Here is a 16,833-nt window from a genome sequence, read left to right as displayed (position 1 = left end):
GCAGTGGCGCTATCTCGGCTCACTGCAAGTTCCGCCTCCCCGGCTCACACCATTCTCCTGCCTCAGCCTCCCGAGTAGCCAGGACTACAGGCGCCCGCCACTGCACCCAGCTAATTTTTTGTATTTTTAGTAGAGACGGGGTTTCACCGTGTTAGCCAGGATGGTCTCGATCTCCTGACCTCGTGATCCGCCCGCTTCAGCCTCCCAAAGTGCTGGGATTACAGGTGTGAGCCACCGCACCCGGCCTGGTGAAACCCCATCTTTACCAAAAATACAAAAAATTAGCTGGACATGGTGGCGTATGCCTGTGGTCCCAACTACTTGGGAGGCTGAGGTGGGAGGATTGTTTGAGCCTGGAAGGCAGAGGCTGCAGTGAGCCGAGATCACAACACTGCACTCCAGCCTGGATGACAGATCCAGACCCTGTCTCAAAAACAAAACAAAACAAAACAAAACACAAAAACTCCACAAAGTATAATTCTCTAGTGTTTTATCTAATGAAAGTATAATAGAAGCTTTGCTGTTAAACATAAGATATAAAGTGCCTGTGAATACATATTTTTCTTTTTGCTCTTTTTTTATACATATTCTGCTTATGTAATATTTTTCATAATTACTTTGGATCATAATAATTTTTTTGAGATTAAATCTTACTATTTGGCCTAGGCTAGCCTCAAACTCTTGGGCTGAAGCGATCCTCCCTCAGCCTCCTGAGTATCTAGGACTGCAGGTGGGCACACCAGGCTATCAGGATCATAATAGTTTTAGTTGATGTTTTAACGAATCTTGATTCTTTTTTAAAATAATGACATGGTATATGAATTATCTATCAATTTAAAAATAATTCTAATTTTCTGTCATTCATCAAATGTATAATCCACTTGCATGAACCTTCATTCTAAGTTAAATATAATTTCAGATATACAGAAACATTGAAGGAACAGTACAATGAATTTCCAGATAGCCTTCACATTATAACATTATATACATTTCTTTATAAAGCCTAATTGTAGAAAACCTAACCTATAGATTTTACATAGGTTAGAATATACATATATATGTCTTTTTTTTCCTGAGCAATTTAAGAGTAAGTTGCAGACATAATGCCCTTCTAACCTTAATTCTTAACTGGAAAAAATATACCACACCCAATTAACTATAGAGTAATCTAAGTATCGGTCTTTTCAGCAACACCCAATCAGATAATAATCATTGTTGATAGCATCATTTTCAAATTGTAGCATCTTCTAACTTGAACAATGGTAGGTAAAGTCTAGCTATAGGAGTAATTGATATAGTCAGCCAGGCAGCACGGTGGCTTACGCCTGTAATCCCAGCACTTTGGGAGGCTGAGGTGGGCGGATCATGAGTAAGGAGTTCGAGACCATCCTGGCCAACATGGTGAAACCCCATCTCCACTAAAGATACAAAAAATTAGCCAGGCGGGGGAAGAGCCAAGATGGCCGAATAGGAACAGCTCCGGTCTACAGCTCCCAGCGTGAGCGACGCAGAAGACGGGTGATTTCTGCATTTCCATCTGAGGTACCGGGTTCATCTCAAAAGGGAGTGCCAGACAGTGGGCGCAGGTCAGTGGGTGCGCGCACCGTGCGCAAGCCGAAGAAGGGCGAGGCATTGCCTCACTCGGGAAGTGCAAGGGGTCAGGGAGTTCCCTTTCCTAGTCAAAGAAAGGGGTGACAGACGGCACCTGGAAAATCGGGTCACTCCCACCCAAATACTGCGCTTTTCCGACGGGCTTAAAAAACAGCGCACCAGGAGATTGTATCCTGCACCTGGCTCAGAGGGTCCTACACCCACGGAGTCTCGCTGATTGCTAGCACAGCAGTCTGAGATCAAACTGCAAGGCGGCAGTGAGGCTGGGGGAGGGGCGCCCGCCATTGCCCAGGCTCGCTTAGGTAAACAAAGCAGCTGGGAAGCTCGAACTGGGTGGAGCCCACCACAGCTCTAGGAGGCCTGCCTGCCTCTGTAGGCTCCACCTCTGGGGGCAGGGCACAGACAAACAAAAAGACAGCAGTAACCTCTGCAGACTTAAATGTCCCTGTCTGACAGCTTTGAAGAGAGCAGTGGTTCTCCCAGCACGCAGCTGGAGATCTGAGAACGGGCAGACTGCCTCCTCAAGTGGGTCCCTGACCCCTGACCCCCGAGCAGCCTAACTGGGAGGCACCCCCCAGCAGGGGCAGACTGACTCCTCACACAGCTGGCTGGGTACTCCAACAGACCTGCAGCTGAGGGTCCTGTCTGTTAGAAGGAAAACTAACAAACAGAAAGGACATCCACACCAAAAACCCATCTGTACATCACCATCATCAAAGACCAAAAGTAGATAAACCACAAAGATGGGGAAAAAACAGAGCAGAAAAACTGGAAACTGTAAAAAGCAGAGCACCCCTCTTCCTCCAAAGGAACGCAGTTCCTCACCAGCAACAGAGAATGACTTTGACAAGCTGAGAGAAGAAGGCTTCAGACGATCAAATTACTCTGAGCTACTGGAGGATATTCAAACCAAAGGCAAAGAAGTTGAAAACTTTGAAAAAAATTTAGAAGAATGTATAACTAGAATAACCAATACAGAGAAGTGCTTAAAGAGCTGATGGAGCTGAAAACCAAGGCTCGAGAACTACATGAAGAATGCAGAAGCCTCAGGAGCCGATGCAATCAAATGGAAGAAAGGGTATCAGCGATGGAAGATGAAATGAATGAAATGAAGCGAGAAGGGAAGTTTAGAGAAAAAATAATAAAAAGAAATGAGCAAAGCCTCCAAGAAATATGGGACTATGTGAAAAGACCAAATCTACGTCTGATTGATGTACCTGAAAGTGACGGGGAGAATGGAACCAAGTTGGAAAACACTCTGCAGGATATTATCCAGGAGAACTTCCCCAATCTAGCAAGGCAGGCCAACATTCCAATTCAGGAAATACAGAGAACGTCACAAAGATACTCCTCGAGAAGAGCAACTCCAAGACACATAATTGTGAGATTCACCAAAGTTGAAATGAAGGAAAAAATGTTAAGGGCAGCCAGAGAGAAAGGTCGGGTTACCCTCAAAGGGAAGCCCATCAGACTAACAGCGGATCTCTCACCAGAAACTCTACAAGCCAGAAGAGAGTGGGGGCCAGTATTCAACATTCTTAAAGAAAAGAATTTTCAACCCAGAATTTCATATCCAGCCAAACTAAGCTTCATAAGTGAAGGAGAAATAAAATACTTTACAGACAAGCAAATGCTGAGAGATTTTGTCACCACCAGGCCTGCCCTAAAAGAGCTCCTGAAGGAAGCACTACACATGGAAAGGCACAACCGGTACCAGCCGCTGCAAAATCATGCCAAAATGTAAAGACCATCGAGACTAGGAAGAGACTGCATCAACTAACGAGCAAAATAACCAGCTAACATCATAATGACAGGATCAAATTCACACATAACAATATTAACTTTAAATGTAAATGGACTAAATGCTCCAATTAAAAGACACAGACTGGCAAATTGGATAAAGAGTCAAGACCCATCAGTGTGCTGTATTCAGGACACCCATCTCACATGGAGAGACACACATAGGCTCAAAATAAAAGGATGGAGGAAGATCTACCAAGCAAATGGAAAACAAAAAAAGGCAGGGGTTGCAATCCTAGTCTCTGATAAAACAGACTTTAAACCAACAAAGATCAAAAGAGACAAAGAAGGCCATTACATAATGGTAAAGGGATCAATTCAACAAGAAGAGCTAACTATCCTAAATATATATGCACCCAATACAGGAGCACCCAGGTTCATAAAGCAAGTCCTGAGTGACCTACAAAGAGACTTCGACTCCCACACATTAATAATGGGAGACTTTAACACCCCACTGTCAACATTAGACAGATCAACAAGACAGAAAGTCAACAAAGATACCCAGGAATTGAACTCAGCTCTGCACCAAGCAGACCTAATAGACATGTACAGAACTCTTCACCCCAAATCAACAGAATATACATTCTTCTCAGCACCACATCACACTTATTCCAAAATTGACCACATAGTTGGAAGTAAAGCTCTCCTCAGTAAATGTAAAAGAACAGAAATTATAACAAACTATCTCTCAGATCACAGTGCAATCAAGCTAGAACTCAGGATTAAGAATCTCACTCAAAACCACTCAACTACATGGATACTGAACAACCTGCTCCTGAATGACTACTGGGTACATAACGAAATGAAGGCAGAAATAAAGATGTTCTTTGAAACCAACGAGAACCAAGACACAACATACCAGAATCTCTGGGATGCATTCAAAGCAGTCTGTAGAGGGAAATTTATAGCACTAAATGCCCACAAGAGAAAGCAGGAAAGATCCAAAATTGACACCCTAACATCACAATTAAAAGAACTAGAAAAGCAAGGGCAAACACATTCAAAAGCTAGCAGAAGGCAAGAAATAACAAAATCAGAGCAGAACTGAAGGAGATAGAGACACAAAAAACCCTTCAAAAAATTAATGAATCCAGGAGCTGGTTTTTTGAAAGGATCAACAAAATTGATAGACTGCTAGCAAGATTAATAAAGAAAAAAAGAGAGAAGAATCAAATAGATGCAATAAAAAATGATAAAGGGGATATCACCACCGATCCCACAGAAATACAAACTACCATCAGAGAATACTACAAACACCTCTACGCAAATAAACTAGAAAATCTAGAAGAAATGGATAAATTCCTCGACACATACACTCTGCCAAGACTAAACCAGGAAGAAGTTGAATCTCTGAATAGACCAATAACAGGAGCTGAAATTGTGGCAATAATCAATAGCTTACCAACCAAAAAAAGTCCAGGACCAGATGGATTCATAGCCGAATTCTACCAGAGGTACAAGGAGGAACTGGTACCATTCCTTCTGAAACTATTCCAATCAATAGAAAAAGAGGGAATCCTCCCTAACTCATTTTATGAGGCCAGCATCATCCTGATACCAAAGCCTGGCAGAGACACAACCAAAAAAGAGAATTTTAGACCAATATCCTTGATGAGCATTGATGCAAAAATCCTCAATAAAATACTTGCAAACCGAATCCAGCAGCACATCAAAAAGCTTATCCACCATGATCAAGTGGGCTTCATCCCAGAGATGCAAGGCTGGTTCAATATACGCAAATCAATAAATGTAATCCAGCATATAAACAGAACCAAAGACAAAAACCACATGATTATCTCAATAGATGCAGAAAAGGCCTTGGACAAAATTCAACAACACTTCATGCTAAAAACTCTCAATAAATTAGGTATTGATGGGACGTATCTCAAAATAGTAAGAGCTATCTATGACAAACCCACAGCCAATATCATACTGAATGGGCAAAAACTGGAAGCATTCCCTTTGAAAACTGGCAGAAGACAGGGATGCCCTCTCTCACCACTCCTATTCAACATAGTGTTGGAAGTTCTGTCCAGGGCAATTAGGCAGGAGAAGGAAATAAAGGGTATTCAATTAGGAAAAGAGGAAGTCAAATTGTCCCTGTTTGCAGATGACATGATTGTATATCTAGAAAACCCCATCGTCTCGGCCCAAAATCTCCTTAAGCTGATAAGCAACTTCAGCAAAGTCTCAGGATACAAAATCAATGTGCAAAAGTCAAAGCATTCTTATACACCAATAACAGACAAACAGACAAACAGAGAGCCAAATCATGACTGAACTCTCATTCACAGTTGCTTCAAAGAGAATAAAATACCTAGAAATCCAACTTACAAGGGATGTGAAGGACCTCTTCAAGGAGAACTACAAACCACTGCTCAAGGAAATAAAAGAGGATAAAAACAAATGGAAGAACATTCCATGCTCATGGGTAGGAAGAATCAATATCGTGAAAATGGCCATACTGCCCAAGGTAATTTACAGATTCAATGCCATCCCCATCAAGCTATCAATGACTTTCTTCACAGAATTGGAAAAAACTACTTCAAAGTTCATATGGAACCAAAAAAGAGCCTGCATCACCAAGTCAATCCTAAGCCAAAAGAACAAAGCTGGAGGCATCACACTACCTGACTTCAAACTATACTACAAGGCTACAGTAACCAAAACAGCATGGTACTGGTACCAAAACAGAGATATAGATCAATGGAACAGAACAGAGCCCTTAGAAATAACGCCACCTATCTACAACTATCTGATCTTTGACAAACCTGACAAAAACAAGCAATGGGGAAAGGATTCCCTATTTAATAAATGGTGCTGGGAAAACTGGCTAGCCATATGTAGAAAGCTGAAACTGGATCCCTTCCTTACACCTTATACAAAAATCAATTCAAGATGGATTAAAGACTTAAACATTAGACCTAAAACCATAAAAACCCTAGAAGAAAACCTAGGCATTACCATTCAGGACATAGGCATGGGCAAGGACTTCATGTCTAAAACACCAAAAGCAATGGCAACAAAAGCCAAAATTGACAAATGGGATCTAATTAAACTAAAGAGCTTCTGCACAGCAAAAGAAACTACCATCAGAGTGAACAGGCAACCTACAAAATGGGAGAAAATTTTCGCAACCTACTCATCTGACAAAGGGCTAATATCCAGAATCTACAATGAAGTCAAACAAATTTACAAGAAAAAAACAAACAACCCCATCAAAAAGTGGGCAAAGGACATGAACAGACACTTCGCAAAAGAAGACATTTATGCAGCCAAAAAACACATGAAAAAATGCTCACCATCACTGGCCATCAGAGAAATGCAAATCAAAACCACAATGAGATACCATCTCACACCAGTTAGAATGGTGATCATTAAAAAGTCGGGAAACAACAGGTGCTGGAGAGGATGTGGAGAAATAGGAACACTTTTACACTGTTGGTGGGACTGTAAACTAGTTCAACCCTTGTGGAAGTCAGTGTGACGATTCCTCAGGGATCTAGAACTAGAAATTCCATTTGACCCAGCCATGCCATTACTGAGTATATACCCAAAGGACTATAAATCATGCTGCTATAAGACACATGCACACGTATGTTTACTGCGGCATTATTCACAATAGCAAAGACTTGGAACCAACCCAAATGTCCAACAATGATAGACTGGATTAAGAAAATGTGGCACATATACACCATGGAATACTATGCAGCCATAAGAAATGATGAGTTCTTGTCCTTTGTAGGGACATGGATGAAGCTGGAAACCGTTATTCTCAGCAAACCATCGCAAGGACAAAAAACCAAACACCGCATATTCTCACTCATAGGTGGGAATTGAACAATGAGAACACATGGACACAGGAAGGTGAACGTCACACTTCGGGGACTGTTGTCGGGTGGGGGGAGGGGGGAGGGATAGCACTGGGAGATATACCTAATGCTGGATGACGAGTTGGTGGGTGCAGCGCACCAGCATGGCACATGTATACATATGTAACTAACCTGCACATTGTGCACATGTACCATAAAACCTAAAGTATAATAATAATAAAAAAAAGTAAAAAAAAAAAGAGAGAAAATGTGGCACATATACACGATGGAATACTATGCAGCCATAAAAAATGATGAGTTCATGTCCTTTGTAGGGACATGGATGAAATTGGAAATCATCATTCTCAGTAAACTATCGCAAGAACAAAAAACCAAACACCACATGTTCTCACTCATAGGTGGGAATTGAACAATGAGAACACATGGACACAGGAAGGGGATCATCACACTCTGGGGACTGTTGTGGGGTGGGGGGAGGGGGGAGGGATAGCATTGGGAGATATACCTAATGCTAGATGACGAGTTAGTGGGTGCAGTGCACCAGCATGGCACATGTATACATATGTAACTAACCTGCACATTGCACACATGTACCCTAAAACCTAAAGTATAATAAAAAAAAAAAAAAAAAAATTGAAAAAAAAAAATTAGCCAGGCATGGTGACGTGTGCCTGTAATCCCAGCTACTAAGGCAGGAGAATCGCTTGAACCCAGGAGGCGGAGGTTGCAGTGAGCCGAGATCGCGCCACTGCACTCCAGCCTGGGCGACAGGGCGAGACTCCATCTCAAAGAAACAAAAACAAAAAACACAAAAAACAAAACAAAAAGTAATTGATATACTCTTTTAGCTCAATAGATACTAAAGAGTAAGTGCTTTAGCTGGGCACAGTGGACGTGCCTGCAATCCCAACTATTCAGAAGTTTGAGGTAAGAGGATTGCTTGAGCCCAGGAGTTTGAGACCATCCTGGGCAACATAGCAAGACCTCTGTCTCTACCAAAAAAAAATTTTTTTTAATTAGGTGTGCATGGTGGTGCACGCTTGTGGTCCCAGCCGCTTGGGAGGCTAAGGCAAGAGGATCGCTTGAACCCAGGAGGTTGAGGCTGCAACCGCACTCCAGTCTGGGCAATAGAGTAAGATCCTCTCTCTAAAAAAAAAGGACATCTTTACTATGAGCAGTGAACACCACTCTTTCATGTTCTGTTTTTCAGTTTATATTTGTTTTCTCAGGTGTTACACAGCTGTTTTTATTTTTATTTTTTTAAAGGAAGGAGGTGCTTGCTTTAGTAACACAGTATCCTATAGTAATTCATCACATAATTTTCTATATGGAAGTCACTCTGTCAGCTTGGGAGCACATACAGGCATCATTGGTGGCTTTTCATAAGCCCCTGATAACTTTGTGTTGTTTTATCTCTTTTGTGTTTTTTGTTTGTTTGTTTTTGTTTTTGAGATGAGTCTCATTCTTGTTGCCCAGGCTGGAGTGCAACATCCACCTCCTGGGTTCAAGTGATTCTCCTGCCTCAGCCTCCTGAGTAGCTGGGATTACAGGGATTTGCTACCATGCCCAGCTAATTTTTGTATTTTTTTTTTTACAAGAGTTGGGGTTTCCCCATGTTAGCCAGGCTGGTTTCAAACTCCTGACCTTAAGTGATCTGCCTGCCTCAGCCTCCCAAAGTGCTGGCATTACAGGCATGAGCCACCATGGCTGGCCAGCCCCTGATAACATTGGATACACTTTAGGACAAAGAAATTTTTTTTTAACCTGCATTTCAGTAAACTAACAGGATCTATTTGTCTTTCATGAACCTTTTGTTCCATGAAACACTGCCCACTATCTGATAAGCAATATGAGAGTACAGGACCAGTCTTCTTATTGTGTCCTTTGATGTCAAGCATAAGACAATACATATTGCAGGAGTTAGATATTTGGTGAGTTGGAGCAAAATCCAGTTTGCAGATAAAGATTCAAAATAGGGGCAAAAAAGAATTGACTTGGGGGAAAAAAGCAACTTCAGTTCTTCTAATATTCCTACCATTAAAACCACATATATTTCTATTCAGAAGCATATTACCAAATCCAGTGGGGTATTATTTAAAGTTGAAACTTGGAAAAAATGAAATATACAAAGAAAAAGTAATTTTATATTTCTTATATATTGTTGTGTTTGATAGTATTGACGTTCTCCTGGGAGAAATAACAAAAGTTCTTTTTTAACTGGCATGAAAAGAAAGTTTTGTCTGGGTGCAGTGTCTCATGCCTGTAATCCCAGCTCTTTGGGGGGCTGAGGAGGGTGGATCACGAGGTCAGGAGTTCAAGACCAGCCTGGCCAACATGGTAAAACCCTGTCTCTACTAAAAATACAAAAATTAGACGGGTGTGGTGGTGCACCCTTGTAATCCTATCTACTTAGGAGGCTGAGGCAGGAGAATTGCTTGAACATGGAAGGAGGAGGTTGCAGTGAGCCGAGATCTCACCACTGCACTCCAGCCTGGCAACAGAGCGAGACTGCGTCTTAAAAAAAAAAGAAAAGAAAAGAAAGAAAGACAGTTTCGTACTACTAATGGGGATGTGGAGATGGGCAGCAAAAATTTCATCGAGTACTTAGTTATGTCAGCATTAACTTTCTGTCATAGATGTTACATCCTGGATTAGTCATGAAACAGGAAGTTTAAGAAATGTCTAAAATGACAAGTTGTAATATAAAAGTTACAAATAAATGCCTCTCTCGCTTTTTCTTTTTTTTTTTTTTTTTTTGAGACGGAGTCTCACTCTGTTACTCATGCTGGAGTGCAGTGGTGAGATCTCGGCTCACTGCAACCTCCACCTCCTGGGTTCAAGCGATTCTCCTTCTTCAGCCTCCCTAGTAGCTGGGATTACAAGCACTCGCCACCATGCCCAGCTAATTTTTGTATTTTTAGTAGAGGCAGTGTTTCACCATGTTAGCCAGGCTGGTCTCAAACTCCTGGCCTCAAGCGATCCTCCCAGCTCAGCCTCCCAAAGTGCCGAAATTACAGGCATGAGCCATCGTGTCTGGCCTATAGGTACATTTCTTATTAAAGAAATGAATGAAAGAAAAAAAGCCTTATGACTTTAAGCAAGTTCCTTAACAGACCTCAGCTGCCCATTTATAAAATGAGAAAATTGGATTGGATAATACTAAGGTCCTTTCCACACATCGTAATGTTTTTTCAGAAACAAAAAGGTCTCATGTGACAGGAACTGACCAAAACAAGCTATAGGCCAGGCGTGGTGGGTCACGCCTGTAATCCCAGCACTTTGGGAGACCAAGGTGCCTTTGCAGATAGTGGATACTCAATCAAACCCCATCTCTACTAAATACAAAAAATTAGCTGGGCTTGGTGGCGCATGCCTGTAATCCTAGCTACTCAGGAGTTTGAGGCAGGAGAATTGCTTGAACGCAGGAGGCGGAGGTTGCAGTAAGCCGAGATTGCGCCATTGCACTCCAGCCTGGGCAACAGGAGAGAAACTCCGTCTCAAACAACAACAACAACAACAACAACAACTTGCTACAATGACAATAATGATAAGGATGGGTAGAATAAAATATAGCATAATTCATTCAGTAATGCAAAGCACAGGCACTCTGTTATTCACCTGCTGTCTCCACAATTATCACATTTGTCAGAATTTGCTGTTAAAGGGATTTGTTGTGTTCTAGACTACACAACACTGTGGCAGTCAGGAAATCTTTATGCTACTCTTGGGGTTCCAGATCTCTGAGCTTCCTTCATTCTGCAAGTTGCTAGTCAGCTATTTACATGTTGTATTCTTTACTATATTGTAATCTCTAGGAGGGCAGGGATCACATGCTATGCATGTCTGTACCCCATTCTACCTTGTCTAATACTTTGCAGATAGTGGGTACTCAATAAATGTCATTTGATGCTCTCTTTGTCTAGTAAATAAATGTGAAACCTGGTTTTTAAATGGCATTTCACATTAAATAATATAACACTTATATAATGTCCACCACCTAAAATATTAGCTTTTCCTCATGCTCATTAAATATTTGATCCTTTCTTCAGGGGTCAGATGAGGTTCATCCTTCTCTATGAAGTACTAATTGGTTGTTACAGCACTTAATTATGGCATTTTCTTATTTATTGTACCATTCAGGTGGCTAAGCATTTTGGGTGGGGTCTCTATCACCACACTAGATTTTTATTTATTTACTTATTATTTATTTATCAGAGACAGTGTCTCCCTATGTTGCCCAGGCTGGACTAGAACTCCTGGGCTCAAGCGATCCTCCTACCTCAGCACGTTAGATTTTTAGTTCAGCACAGGAAGAATCATGTAATTTCTCCTTGTATCCTGTAAGCATGGTGCCTTCATAACAAAGTTGCTAAATAAATATTTGATGATGATCCTGATGATCAGTAATAAGTGATTTACTGTTAAAGGTTTGCCAGTTGCTTATATCAACCCCCCAAAATACTTCAGATACAAATTTTCTAAAAGGAACGCACTTTGGGAGTGACAGCTTTGCTGTCACCTAGGTACAGATTCCCGCAGCCTGTCTCAGACCATACCCAGGCGCAGCCTTTTCTGTATTTTATTGTCTTCATTTTCCTGAAAGCCAGGGGATTTGGAGGATGATCAAATGGAAGGAAGGAATGAAGGGAAGGAGGGAGGGAAGGAGGAAATGAAAATATATTTGTGTACATTGTGAATATAATGTACAAGATGTAACGAAAGAATAGACAGGCAGATTTTGAAGACATTATAATCTACTGGGATAATCTGGATACACACAATTGAAAATATATCAAAGTATATAAATGGTGAAACCCCGTCTCTACTAAAAATACAAAAATTAGCTGGGCATGGTGGTGGGCGCCTGTAGTCCTAGCTACTCGGGAGGCTGAGGCAGGAGAATAGCTTGAAGTCGGGAGGCAGAGGTTGTGGTGAGCTGAGATCATGCCATTGCACTCTAGTCTGGGCAACAAGAGCGAAACTCCATCTCAAAAAAAAAAAAAAAGAAAAAAGAAAAAAAGAAAAAAACTGGTTGAGTAAGTAGGAGGAGGAGCTAAATTGATAAGGAAATTTAGGGCTCAGTGTAAATAATTTACAGTTTCTATGAGGAGCTGCTAAAAGCAATTAAAGGTTTATGAAAAAGGACTTCATATTCAAACAGTGTTTGAGGAAGATTATTCTTGCCATAATAATGACATTTATTGAACATTTCTTATATGTCTTATATGTAAGTGCCTTACATATTAGCCCATTTAATCTTACAACTACCCCATGAGGAAGACACTGTCATCTCTGTTGTACAGGCAACGAAACTGAGGCACAGATCTTGGGTAACTTGCTTCCTCAAGGCCCCATTGCTTCTAAATAGCAGACCTGGAATATGAACTCAGGCTGTCTGAGTCTAAACCTGGTGTCTCTTCTAACCATCTCGTGACATGGCTTCTCTTTCCATAGAGCTATGTATCTATGTGGGAGACAGACAGGAGATTCATCAGGAGGTAGCAGTGGTCTAAGCCATGTAATGGTTAGACTGAGTGGGACTGTGATCACAGAAAAAGCAAGGAAGGGATGAAGCTGAGAAAATTCACATGAGAGAATTAGACTTGCTAGATATATTTGGAAATGGAGGTAAAGGGATAGGAAGATAAGGATATTATTTCATTCCGAAAAGATTTATTATTTTTTTTTTGTGACAGGGTCTTGCTCTGTCACCTAGGCTGGAGTACAGTGGCGTGATCACAGCTCACTGCAGCCTCGAACTCCTGGACTCAAGCGATCCTCCCTCCTCAGCCTCCCAAGTAACTGGGAAGACAGGTGCACACCACCACATCTGGCTATTTTTTTAATTTTTTGCAGAGATGGGATCTATGTTGCCCAGGCTGGCCTCCAACTCCTGGACTTGAGCAATCCGCTGGCCTCAGCCTCCCAAACTGCTGGAATTACAGGCGAGAGCCACTGCTCCCAGCCCCCCAAAAGATTTATTGAACATTTACTATGTGCCGGGAACTGTGTTAGGTACTGTATTAGGTTAAGAAACAGTGAACCAGATAGACAGAGTCCCTGCATTTATGGAGCAAGATTGTGTTATTGGTGGAAAACAGGCTCTATATGCATAGAAAACACAACAAACTGAAAACACTGGTTGTTTAGGAGAACTAGATGGAAGCAGAAACGTAGAAGAGAAACCTGTTGAACTTTACAGTTCTATTAGAATTTGTCTAAAGGTTTTCCCCTCCTAGACAGGGAGGGAACAAAGGAAACATTGAATTTTAACACATGAATTTGTTAACTATTTTAAAAATAGCATTTTTTAAATATAATAAGATCTCATGGTGTAAAAAATGTATAGTTTTTTGTTTGTGTTTTGAGACAGTCTCACTCTGTCACCCAGGCTGGAGTGCAATGGCGTGATCTCGGCTCACTGCAACCTCTGCCTCCCAGGTTCAAGGGATTCTCATGCCTCAGCCTCCTGAGTAGCTGGGATTACAGGCGTGCACCACCACACTCAGCTAATTTTGGTATTTTTAGTAGAAATGGGATTTCTTCATGTTGGCCAGGCTGGTCTTTAACTCCTGGGCTCAGGTGATCTGCCCCCACCAGCCTCCCAAGGTTCTGGGATTACAAGCATGAGCCACCATGCCTGGCCTATAGTTTTTTGTTTTTTAAAAAAACTGAGATACTGCGGGGCGAGGTGGCTCACGCCTGTAATCCCAGAACTTTGGGAGGCCGAGGCAGGTGGGTCATGAGGTCAGGAGTTTGAGACCAGCCTGACCAACATGGAGAAACCTCATCTCTACTAAAAATACAAAAATTAGCTGGGTGTGGTGGCGCGTGCCTATAATCCCAGCTACTGTGGAGGCTGAGGAAGGAGAATCGCTGGAACCTAGGAGGCAGAGGTTACAGTGAGCTGATACTGCGCTATTGCACTCCAGCCTGGGCAACAAGAGTGAAACTCTGTCTCAAAAAAAAAACAAAAAAACCAGCTGAGATACTGAGACAACGTGCTGTGTACACACACACACACACATGCCTGTATATGCGTAGACTTTCTGACAATTCGTACAAGAAACTGGCAAAACTGGACACCTTGGGGAAGGGAATTGGGTGGAAATAGAGGTGAGAGACTTTACCGTTTTGTACCATTTGTGTTTTTATGAATTCAATTATTGAATATACTTTGTACCAGTATTTACTTAATAAAAGCAAATGAGTTTTAAAAATAGCAATCAGAAACTTAGGAATTAATAGAGGTTTTATGGAGAAAGAATCCCGCAAGTTTGAAATATTTTACATACCAGCGTGCTTTTATTTAAGTTATAACTTTTACCAAAATTAACATTCAAAGAAAAAGCATATGTGTGTGCATGTGCAGTAGGAGGAAACCAATTAAAACTTTGGTGTTTGTGGAAATAAGAGAATTAAAATATTTTGGCATTTGGCTAATGTGGGGAAAACTCCTCGGCTACCAAATTCTCTGAATAAGTTTTCAAAAAACGCCTAAGGCAGTTTCACTTCTTACAATAGACACTGTTGAAACAGGTTCAGGTGGTGGCCAACCTCCACCCATAGGTTGCAGGGTTTTTGTGATTTCTTGTAGAACTAACTAATCCTGACATGACAGTTTGTACTGTGTTTTAAATCGGAATTTATCCCCTCGGTTCCAAACAAAATTTGGATGATGAAACCTATTATTCTTTCACGGAATGAGGGCCAATTTGGTTGAACCACGATTAGAAAATTTAGTTGTATTTCTGGAGATATTTTAACTTTCAGGATTTTTTTTTTTTTTTTTTTTTTTTTTTGAGACAGACTCTCACTCTGTTGCCTAGGCTGGAGTGCAGTGGTGTGATCTCAGCTTACTGCAACCTCTGTCACCCGAGTTCAAGTGATTCTCCTGCCTCAGCCTCCCAAGTAGCTGGGATTACAGGCACCTGCCACCATGCTGGGCTAATTTTTTTTTTTTTGGATAATGTCAAGTTCAATCTGCCAAATATACAAGTTGAATTTGTGGAGCATGTTTTGCCCAGGTGCCACACAGTAAACAGAGGTTTCTTTTTCCTTTTCTTTTTTTTTTTTTTTTTAGACGGAGTCTTGCTCTGTTGCCCAGGCTGGAGAACAGAGGTTTCTTGAAATGATCAATGGGTCGGGTAAAAAATGGGCACTGGCCCTGGCCAGGTGGGTAGGAACCAGGTGGGGAAGGGCAGAGAGGCAAGGCCTTGGTCAGACAGGAGTGACTGGGGCAAGCCATGACCCTCGAGGACCCAGGGGCACAGGCTCCCAGATGACAGCCCCTCTCTGAATGAGCTCCCAGGCAACACAGTCCAGGGCTGGGTGTAGCAAACCCGTCAGCAGCTGCCTGCTGGCACGACCATGCCATTACGTGCTATCTTACCAGAGAAAGGAAAGCTCTTCTTATCCGATCTCCCAGGCACCCCCGAGCAGGGGCTCTGAATTCTAAAAACAGCAAAAACATTCAAATGGTTCCATATGAAATGCTGTCCTGTATCTTTCTGTCTCAAAGATAGCAGCTGCCCCTCCCCCACCCCACCCCCAGATCTCCCAAACAATTTCTGTGCCAAGATGAAGAGGAGGCCCCAGGCCATGGGGGGGCTCCTGGCCGTGAGGGGCTCTTGCAGCAGCGCCAGGGCACAGGGTGGGCGAGACACAGCAGAGGTCCTGGCAGCGCAGCCCAGGTCCCCAGCATCTCTTCCCATGGGTCGCAGTTACTTATTCAGGGAGAGCGACTGCATTCATTTTCCTGACAATGTGGCATCGTCTTTTGCTTTCCTTTCCTCTTCCTTCCTCCGGGCAGTGTCCTCCTGCTGTTTCCAGATGATGACCAGCCAGGCCAGGTCGGCCTTGATTTGCTACCTCTTCCCAGCCAAGTGCATTTTCATGTAATGCTCTTTTGCCTTCTGCTTCTCAATCTCCTCGCGTTCTCTCCTCAAAAGCTCCTTTGGCCCATCCAGATCCAGTTGTGTGACCTTTTTGGTTGACTGTGCCACCCGGTTGGGGTTCTCGATGTCGATTAGCCCGTCAACACCTTTGCGCCTTTGCTGGTAGTGATCTTCATCCTCAGTCTCATCTGAGTCTAGGGATTTCTTCTCCTTTTTGGGGTCACCTGCAGCCCCATCTCCACCTTCTTTTTGCTCCTCTTCTTCCCTGGCCTTCTGCTTCTCAGACTGCAGCTGCGTGTCAGTCTCCTCAGGGCTTGTATATTGCCTCGCCCAGCCTTTGTGGCCTCCCTTTCTCCCTCCTTTAGGTATCATGGCTCCAGCGGTGGCAGCGGCGCCTCAAACTGACACCGGAACTGGAATTTTTGTATTTTTAGTAGAGACGGGGTTTCACCATCTTGATCAGGCTGGTCTTGAACTCCTGACCTCGTGATCCACCCGCCTTGGCCTCCCAAAGTGTTGGGATTACAGGTGTGAGTCACTGCACCCAGCCAGGATTTTTAAAAATTTTTTCAGACAGGGTCTCGCTCTGTTATCCTCACTGCAGCCTTGAACTCCTGGGCTAAATGGATCCTCCCCACTCAACCTCCCAAGTAGCTGGGACTACAAGCATGTGCCACCACTAACCTGGCTAA

General features: G+C 42.5%; 1 pseudogene; it reads right to left on the bottom strand.

The window, feature by feature from the left end:
* Positions 1 to 15,967: 15,967 nt before the first annotated feature.
* On the bottom strand, positions 15,968 to 16,513 carry LOC129039100 (28 kDa heat- and acid-stable phosphoprotein-like; annotated as a pseudogene).
* Between the last annotated feature and the right edge of the window lie 320 nt (positions 16,514 to 16,833).

Source organism: Pongo pygmaeus, chromosome 5, assembly GCF_028885625.2.
Source record: "Pongo pygmaeus isolate AG05252 chromosome 5, NHGRI_mPonPyg2-v2.0_pri, whole genome shotgun sequence".
In the NCBI taxonomy this organism is placed as follows: domain Eukaryota; kingdom Metazoa; phylum Chordata; class Mammalia; order Primates; family Hominidae; genus Pongo; species Pongo pygmaeus.
The sequence above is the reverse complement of the archived record's forward strand: the minus strand, read 5'-3'. Positions and strand labels throughout refer to the sequence as shown.